The sequence below is a fragment of the Arachis ipaensis genome, chromosome B3, assembly GCF_059453495.1.
Source record: "Arachis ipaensis isolate K30076 ecotype BB chromosome B3, ASM5945349v1, whole genome shotgun sequence".
In the NCBI taxonomy this organism is placed as follows: domain Eukaryota; kingdom Viridiplantae; phylum Streptophyta; class Magnoliopsida; order Fabales; family Fabaceae; genus Arachis; species Arachis ipaensis.
Window position 1 is genome coordinate 73,165,559 of NC_142438.1, and position 9,812 is coordinate 73,175,370.

Sequence of the window (9,812 nt, forward strand, 5' to 3'; positions counted from 1 at the left end):
AGCCAACTTTGAGCCTATTTTAATCCCCTTTTGTTCTTAATTTTAGCACATCATCAACCCTAAGTGAAAAACAATAAATGTCCCTTATTTGAATCTTTGATTAGCTTAGGATAGTAAAAGTGTTCATCATATAAGTGTGGGGAAGCTTGGGAACATTGGTTGAAATAAAAGTGTATTTTCATTGAGAATTTTGAAAATTGGGTACATGCTCATGCATTAAATACTTAAACCATATGCATTGACACTCTTGTATATATTCTGTATTAAAAAAAAGAGACAAAAAATAATAAATAGGGGAGAAAATGCCACAAAGTTTGAAAAATAAAAGAACAATGCATATGTGACATGAAATGAAAGAATGCATGAGTATGTGAAAGAGCGAGTAATGGGTAGTTAGGTTTGCATTTGAATTGTATAGGTTCTTATGTAGGTTAGGTGAGAGCTTAAGTTAGTCAAATATTCAAATTTCAATCTCACTTGACCATATGCATCCTTACCCTTACCCTAGCCCCATTACAACCATGAAAAGTCCTCATGATTCTTGTATGCATACATTGAATAATTGTTAATTGTTAGTTGAAGAACAAATCTTAGAAAGCTTTATTAGAAGAGAATTGAGTGAGTTAACCCTAAACACTTAAGCGACTAGAGTGTATACACATCCGGTGAGGGGTTTGATTGCTCAAATTCTATGTTTCCGCCTTTGATTATCTCCTTTCTTGCAAGTTGTTAACTCTTTTCAATAAATCAATTCAATTGTGGATTTGATTTGATTGTTGTTGCTTTAGCCCTTATGTTATATATGTATTTTTCGAATTTGGTTTATTTTAACTAAGTAGTTGCATTCATTTAGATAGATTGCATATAAGTAGTTTCCTTTCATTGAATAAATATAATACCCCTTGTTTCTTTCTTGAGTTTAGCATGAGGACATGCCATTGTTTAAGTGTGGAGATGTGATAAATCCACATTTCATGGTATTTATTTTGTCTAATTAGGTGAATTTTATCAACTTTTCTTACACTTATTCAATGAAATAGTTTGGTTTTGTAAATTTTTCATAAATTGTGCTCAAAATTTTTAGGCCCTTAATTGCTAAATTTTATTTACTTTAATTTTATTTGATGCCTTGATGTGTTTATTGAGTGATTTCAAGCTTGTAAGGCAATGATTTGATTGAAGGAATGAAGAAAAAGCATGTAAAAGTGGAGAATTTATGAAGAAATGGAGTTCGGAGCTTTTAATCCTACTTATGTTTGTGGTCAATGGCTAGGATAGGTAACCTTGACTCTCAATCCTTGCCAAGAGGTTTCTAGCACTTGAATTTTCCTTTCCTTGCTTTATTTGTTTTTACTTTTAATTCCTTGCATTCTTGTTTCATTTCTTGCTATTTACATTTCTTGCATCTTGCCATCAAATCCCATTGCCCTATAGCCAATAATTGAGCACTTAATTACAATTCCTAGGGAAGACGACCCGGGAATTCGAACTCCCGGTTAATGTTTATTTTGAATTGTGACTATTCTTTGAATTAAACTTTGATTGAGAGTTAATTGTTGATTTAGACCATGCTTGCAACGAAATTCTATTTTGTAAAATTCCATATCAATATTAATTCTTACATCAGACTCCACTGACAACACATAACGATAATTAGAATCAATTATATGAATAAAATATAAATAAAATAGCAGGTTAAAATATGTATTGTTACTTTTGAGTAAGTGGTATTGCTCCTAGTCCAAGCTCCTATCAACAAATTGACACTAGCCACGACATTCACTCCCATTACCAAACAAACAAACATTGAGAGGGTAATCAATCTCCTTGCAATCATACCATGATGCAACACTGATGCATCCGCATCTTAAGCACTTTTCTTGGGCATTTCTCATTTTTGCTTGGTAATTATATGATTTTTAAGACTATTCTTCTAGTACTTTGATTTCCTTATTTCATGATTCTTGTAGGGAAATTTTAGGAAAAGAGAAGCAAAAGCACAAGGAGGAACGAAGAATTGAAGATAAGTGTAAAGAGAATTCGTGGATGCTTTCAACCCTGACCTATTCACACTCTAACAAGAAAAACTTGAGCTATAGAGGTCCCAATAATGCGGTTCCAGAGGCATTAGAAAGCCAAATTTTAGAGTTTTCCACTGATATATAATAAGTCATACTTTCTTTCTGGCATCATGGCGCTAAATGCCATGACATTAGTGTTTAGCACCAGTCCACAAAGCAACCTTGGCACCAAACGGCACGACTTCAAGTTTGGCGCCAGTTCCTGCACCAAGGGTGCTTCCCACATCTTCAGCAATGAAGTCTCGTGTATTTAATTTATATTTGAATTTATTTTTAATTAGAAAAAGATATTATTTAGGTTTTTTAAATTTAAATTAGGAAGTTATTTTAACCACTCTGGTTAAGATAAGATTAGTTTTAGAATTTGAATTTGAATTCGAATTTGAATTAGTAAAAATTTTAGTATAAATAAGTGAGATCACTCACAGAGAGGCCACTCTCTTGTGTCTCTCTCATTCTCTCTTCTTCTAAAATTTACAATTTTAATTTCTTAAGGATTCTCTGAAGAACATGAGTTTCTAATTCTCCTCGGTTAAGGTTAAGAGCTTTGTTAATTCTGTGGTTTAATACATTAGCATTTCTACCTTTAATTTATGCAATTGATTACTTTTTAAGAAAAGGTTTTCATTCTTTATCTTAAAGGGTTTGAATATGTTGGGAAACAATTCTTCTCTGATTTGAATAAGTTGATTAATTGAATTAAGGTTGAAAACTGATTCTCATATTTCTTATGTTTTGAAACTGGTTTGATAACTGACATAAAATTAACTAGGGGAGATTCTTATGAAATGTGTGGTTTTATATATCAGTGGGCGTTCTTCAACTCTTTTCATAAATAATTGACTGAGGGATTAGCGATTAATTAGGTTAAAGAGAAATTAAATCACCAAGGGATTACGGTTTAATTACTAATGATTTGCCATAAAAGTATCTTTGCATGATTAAGGTGGAAAGTGAAAAATATTAATCCGGATGTTTTAGCATCTCCAAAGCCTTGACTCTTTCAATCATATTATCTTTATGTTACTCATTGTCTTGCCTTTATTTCCTTACTGTTTATGTTTCAAAGTTTTTAAAACCCAAATTTTGATTGTCTAACCAGAATAATCAATTAACTATTACTTGCTTAATCCGTTAATCCTCGTGGGATCGACACTCACTCACCTGAGTTTATTACTTGATACGACTCAGTACACTTGCCGGTGTTTTGTGGTTTTGTAAAATTCCCCATCAACAACACAGTTCCCTAAAAAGATGTGCAAGAGTTACTGCGCTACAACTGTAACTGCAAATCCATTGAAAATCTCATAACAGTGGTCGATACTTCGCATGGATATAGGTCATCAATTTATCGGTGAAGAGAGGGATACTAAGTAAATATAAGATGTGGTACCTCACATACCATTAAAAAAGACTCCCAGATGTCTAAACACTATGTGTCTCTAATATGGCGAGTCCATGATAGCCTTATGTAACATCTAGAGTTAGTAAACCAACTTGGTTCCACGTCAAAAATTGCCAGGCACTTGTTGACCAAGAAGTCATGACTATTATTTATCCTTCCAGTAATGACCTCTCCATTAATTAATAGCTCATATATATGTGCCACATCTTATAATGTAACCGTGTACTCACCCATCACTAAGTGAAAGGTTTAGGTCTCCCTCCTCCACCTTTTGTCTAGAGTAGTAAGTAATCAGGTTTGTCCTATAATCTAACTGGTGCACAAAACTGACTCTGTAAGTTTCGCACAGATAGACCGGCAAGTGCACCAGGTCGTACAAGTAATACCTCAGGTGAGTGAGGGTCGATCCCACGGAGATTGTTGGTTTGAACAAGCAATGGCTATCTTGTAGATCTCAGTTAGGCGGATAGAAAATATAGTTGTCACAAAAAATTGCATAAAAATAGAATAAAGATAAAATTACTTAATTGGTGTGAAATCAGTGATGAGATAACGGTTAAAGCTTTGGAGATGCTTCTTCCTTCTGGATCAACTTTTCTCACCATCTACTCCAACTTCTAATGATTCATTCCATGGCAAGCTGTGAATTATTAACGTCGGGTCAGCGGTCATTAATCTCCTTTGCTTCAGATTAAACGCCGGGTCAGCAGTCATCCAATTTGAACGGGGGTGAAGCTCTAGTAGTCCATTCCCTTGGTGATCCTACTCAAAGCGCCACAGACAATGTCGAATCTTCCGAATCAGAGAATGTTGCGTCTTTTGGTTCTAGCCAATACCACAAAGGCCCTAATCACCCCGCACCTCGGCTGAACTGATGTCTCGTGAAGTCCCCAATGAAGTCGTGGATTAGCCGTCTAAGAGATGTATAATCAAACTTGTGGTTCAGTACTATCCCGTGAAGGACTCGTACAAACCCATGTGAATAGTGATGACGGTCAAGTTACACTCCCAATTCATTAGGATGAAGAACGAAGATGCATCTTAGAATAGAATCAAGCATAGATTGAAATAGAATGGTGATATTATTAATCCATAAGAATCAGCAGAGCTCCTAACCTTAACCTAGGAGGTTAGTGACTCATACTCTACAATATGATGTTTGGAAATAAAAGTGGGAGAAGAAGAAGATCCTAAACAAGGGTGATCTCCTCCTATATATGCTAATTTGATAACTAAGAATTACAGAAATAAGATTATATGTTTCTGGAAAGCCCAAGATGTTGAAAGCGAGCCATTTGAAATTCTGTAGCTCCAGAAGTGCTCCTTCGAGTGCATGGAGGTCAAAATCTGACAGCACCTACAGTCCTTTCTCTGTCTCTGAATCGGTCATTGTTAAAACTCCTCAATTTCAGCCAGAAAATACCTGAAATCACCATAATACACACAAACTCAAAGTAGAATCCAAAAATATGAATTTTTCACTAAAACATATGAAAATATAATAAAACCTAAATAAAACATAATGAAAACTATATGAAAATGATGCCAAAAAGCGTATAAAATATCCACTCATCAGAACACCAAACTCCCAAGCAACCAAAAACAAGTAGGATTAAAAAGAAATAGAAGCATACAATAAATCTCAGAGTTCTCAATGAAGCTCAGTTTCAATTAGATAAGCCGGACTAGTAGCTTTTTGCTTCTGAATAGTATTGGCATCTCACTTTCCTTTGAAGCTCAGAATGTTTGGCATGTTTAGGAACTTAGAATCCATATAATATTATTGATTCTCCTAGTTTAGTTCTTTTTTATTCTTGAACACAGCTTCTTTAGAGTCTTGGCAGTGACCCTAAGCGCTTTGTTTTCCATTATTACCACCGAATACATAAATGCCACGGACACCTAATTGGGTGAACTCCTTAGGATTGTGATTCAGCTTTGCTAGAATCCCTAGCCAGTGGTGTCCAGAGTTCTTAAGCATACTCTTTTTGCTTTGGATCACGACTTTAACTACTTAGTCTCAAGCTTTTCACTTGACACCTTCACACCACAAGCATATAGTTAGGGGAGGAATTCACTTGAACTATTTAGGCCAAGATTTTTCTTCTTTTAGGCCCTCCTAACCATTGCTACGCAAAGCCTTGGATCCTTGCTCTTGCCTTTTAGTTTAAAGAACTATTGGCTTTTTGCTCTTGCCTTATGGTTTAAAGAGCTATTGGCTTTTTTCTTTTTCTGCTTGCTTTTTTTTTTCACTTTTTCTTTTTTTTTTTATTGATGCTTTTTCTTACTTCAAGAATCAATTTTTGGATTTTTCAGATCACTAATAATACTTCACTTTTATTATCATTCTTTCCAGAGCCAACATTCTTAACTCCAACATCAAATATGCACTGTTCATTCATGCATTCAGAAAATAAAAGCAATGCCACCACATCAAATAATTGAACTATTTTTAATATATAACTTAAAATTCAAGTATCTTACTTTTATTTTTCAAATAAAATTTTTCTTTAAAGTAAGGTGAGAGATGCATGGAATATTTCATAGCTTTAAGACATAAATAAAGATGATCATGTACTAGAAATAGACAATAAAACAAAATACATGGAAAACAGATAAATGACATAGGCAACAGGGGATTAAGGAACGAATCCACCTTAGTGACAGTGGCTACTGCTTCCTCTTTGGAATCCAATTTAGTGCTTGATGTCTTCTATATCACGCCTCTGCCTCTGTTGTTCTTCCCTCATAACTCTTTGATCTTCTCTTATTTCATAGAGGATGGTGGAATGCTCTCTTGATGTCCCATCCTCATTTGATCCATGTTGGAGCTTAATTCTCCTAGAGAAGTGTGTAATTGGTCCCAATAGCCTTGGGGAGGAAAATGCATCCCTTGAGGCATCTCAGGGATTTCTTGTTGAGGTAGCTCCACATGCTCTTGTTGAGGTGCATGTGTAGGCTCTCTGGTTTGCTCCATCCTTCTTTTAGTAATAGGCTTGTCCTCCTCAATGCAAATGTCTCCTTGTATGACAATTCTAGCTGAATTGCTTAAGTGACTGGTGAGGAAAAGCCAACCATGTTAAGGTGGAAGGCTTTTCAGCTTTCTTGTACAGTTCTTGAGGCATTACCTCATGTACCTCCACCTCACTCCCAATCATGATGCAATGAACCATGATGGCTTTGTCAATGCTCACTTCTAACCGATTGCTAGTAGGGATGATAGAGCGTTGGATGAATTCCAACCATCCTCTAGCTACGGGCTTGAGGTCAAGCCTTCTTAGTTGGATAGGCTTGCCTTGAGCATCCTTCTTCCACTGAGCTCCTTCTACACAAATGTCTGAAAGGACTTGGTCTAGCCTCTGATCAAAATTGAATTTCCTATTGTAAGGGTGTGGGTTTCCTTGAATTATTGGCAAATGGAGCACCAACCTTATACTTCCCGGGCTGAAATCAAATAGACGCCCTCGGACCATGGTATGCTAATTTTTGGGACTTGGGTTCATGATTGTATCATGGTTATTCGTGACCCATGCATTGGCATAGAACTCTTGTACCATCAAGATTCTAACTTCTGAAATAGGATTGGTTAGGACTTCCTAACCTCTCCTCCGGATTTCTCGTCGGATCTCTAGGTACTCATTCTTTTTTAGCCTAAAGGGGACTTCAGGAATCACCCTTTTCTTTGTCACTACTTCATAGAAGTGGTCTTAATGAGCTTTGGTGATGAATCTCTTCATCTTCCAGGGTTCAGAGGTGGAAGCAACTGCTTTCCCTTTCCTCTTTCTAGAGGATTCTCCGACTTTGGGTGCCATAAGTATAAATGGAAAGTAAAAAGCAAGGCTTTTCCAACACCAAAATTAAAAGTTTTGCTGATCCTCGAGCAAAATAAGAACAAAAGGGAAGAAAAGAGTAGAAAAAGAAGATAATAGAGGAGATAGAGGGAGAGAGTGTTTTGGCCAAGTCGGGGCTTTAGTGTATGAGGTGTGTGTATGAAGGGTTGGAAAAAGGGGTGAGATATGGTAGGGTTCAAATGAATGGGTGGGAATTGGGTGGGAAATTTTGAAATTGAGGTGGGTTTGTGATGGTTTTGGGAATTATGATGGTTTTGGGAAGAGTGTGAAGGGAAGAGTAAAAGTAAGAGAGAGAAGGTAGGGTAGGTGGAGATTCTGTGGGACCTACTGATCCTGAGAGCCTAGGAAATTCGAATTTTTTGACCCCTTTTGGGCATTGAACGCCTAGTTCCTGCTCCTGGCTGGCGTTCAACGCCAGCTATATGCTTCTTATAGGGTGTTGAAGCCAATTGGGGCCTCCTTCCTGGCGTTCAACGCCAGGCCTCTGCCTCCTTTGGGGTGTTGAACACCCAGCCTCTGCTCCCTAGCTGGCGTTCAACGCTAGCTTCATGCTCCCTGGCTAGCGTTCAATGCTAGCAATGCTGCTCCTCTTCGGCGTTGAACACCCACTCTAACCTCCTTGTCTGGCGTTCAACGCCAGCAAGGTACCTTCTCCAGGGTGTTCTGTTTCCAGTTCTGATTTTATCTGTTTCTGTTTTAACTACTACACATGATCACAAACTTAAAGAAAAAAATATGAAAATTAAAATAATATAACTGAAGTAAACTTAATAAAAAACAAAAATAACTTTAATTATGGTTGGGTTGCCTCTCAACAAGTGCTTCTTTAACGTCACTACCTTGACGATTAGCTCCTTATGGAGATGGATAGGGGCTCAAAATTTTGTCCCTTACAGTGAACTTCTTGCCTGTGCTCTCATGGATGAGCTCCTTATGCTCTACAGACAGGATTTTGTTCATAGTGTGTGGAATGACTGGATTGTCCGTGAAAACAACTCTCATGGTAGGTGAGAGGCCTTCAGTGGGGATCTTTTTGTCCCTCCAACCCTTAGGTACTTTCTTTTTAGTACCTTTATTCTCAGTGCTTAATGATGGCTGCCAAACACCAAACTTAGAATTAGTGTATGGGGGCTCTGTATAACTTTGCACTAAGAGAGAGGCTTGGAATACTAGGTGTTATACAATTGTCTCTCTTTTGTCAGGGGGAGAGTTAAGGTTAGGTATCTTGAACAATATGTGGTCCTCCCAAAAGTGTAGAATCAGCTCTCGCTTTGCTACATCAATGATGGCATTGGCAGTGGCTAGGAAGGTTCTTCCAAGGATGATGGATTCATCCTTTTCCTTCCCAGTTTCCAAGATTATAAAATCTGCAGGGATGTAAAGGTTTTCAACCTTTACTAAGACATCTTCTACCAGACCATAAGGCTTTTTCATTGACTTGTCTGCCATCTCTAGTGAGATTCTTGTAGCTTGTATCTCAAAGATTCCCAACCTCTCCATTACAGAGAGTGGCATGAGGTTTATGCTTGATCCTAGGTCACACAGAGCCTTCTCATTGATCCTAGGTCACTCAGAGCCTTCTCAAAGGTAATGGTTCCTATGGTGCAAGGAATCAAGAAGCGTCCAGGATCCGACAGCTTCTGAGGTAGTTTATGTTGAACCAAGGCATTGATTTCCTTGGTGAGCACTGGCGGTTCTTCCTCTAATGTTTCTGTGCCAACAAACTTGGCATTTAGCTTCATGAGAAGTCCTAGGTGTCGAGCAAATTGCTCTTCTAAAGTTTCCCCTTCCTCATCGGAGGAGGAGTGATCCTCATAATCCATGATTTGAAACAAGGCATTCAAGGGAACTTCTATAGTCTCCTCATAAGCCTTAGTTGCCTTCAGTTCTTCAATAGGGATGTCTTTAGTGGGCGTTAAATGCCTAGTTGCCCAATTGTTGGTGTTCAATGCCAGCTTTTATGTCACATTGGGTGTTGAACGCCCAGTAATGCCTTTCTTATTGGCATTCAATGCCCAGTAAGGTTTCCTTCTTCTATGGCAGGCTGTATGTGATCAATGTCGTTGGCTGTATTCATCAATTTCCTCTACTTCAGATCAAACACCGTATGGCCGCGGTCATGCAATCTGAATGAGGGTGAAGCTCTAGCAGTTTATTCCCTTGGCGATCCTACTCAAAATGCCACAGACAAGGTCGAATCTTCTAGATCGGAGAATGCTGCTCCTTTGGGTTCTAGCCTCTACCATAGAGACCCTAATCTCCCCGGAAATTGCTTGAACTAGTGTCTCGAGAAGTCCCTAATGGAGTCATGGATTAGATGTCTGAGAGATGTATAATCAAGCTAACAGTTCGTGCTTTCTAGCCAGGTATTCACACGAACGCAAGTACACACGGGTGGTTGTCAGGCACGCAGTCTTAGTATGATGAATAGAGCTAATTGTCACTGATCATCCTATTCACCATGTTAAAGAATGA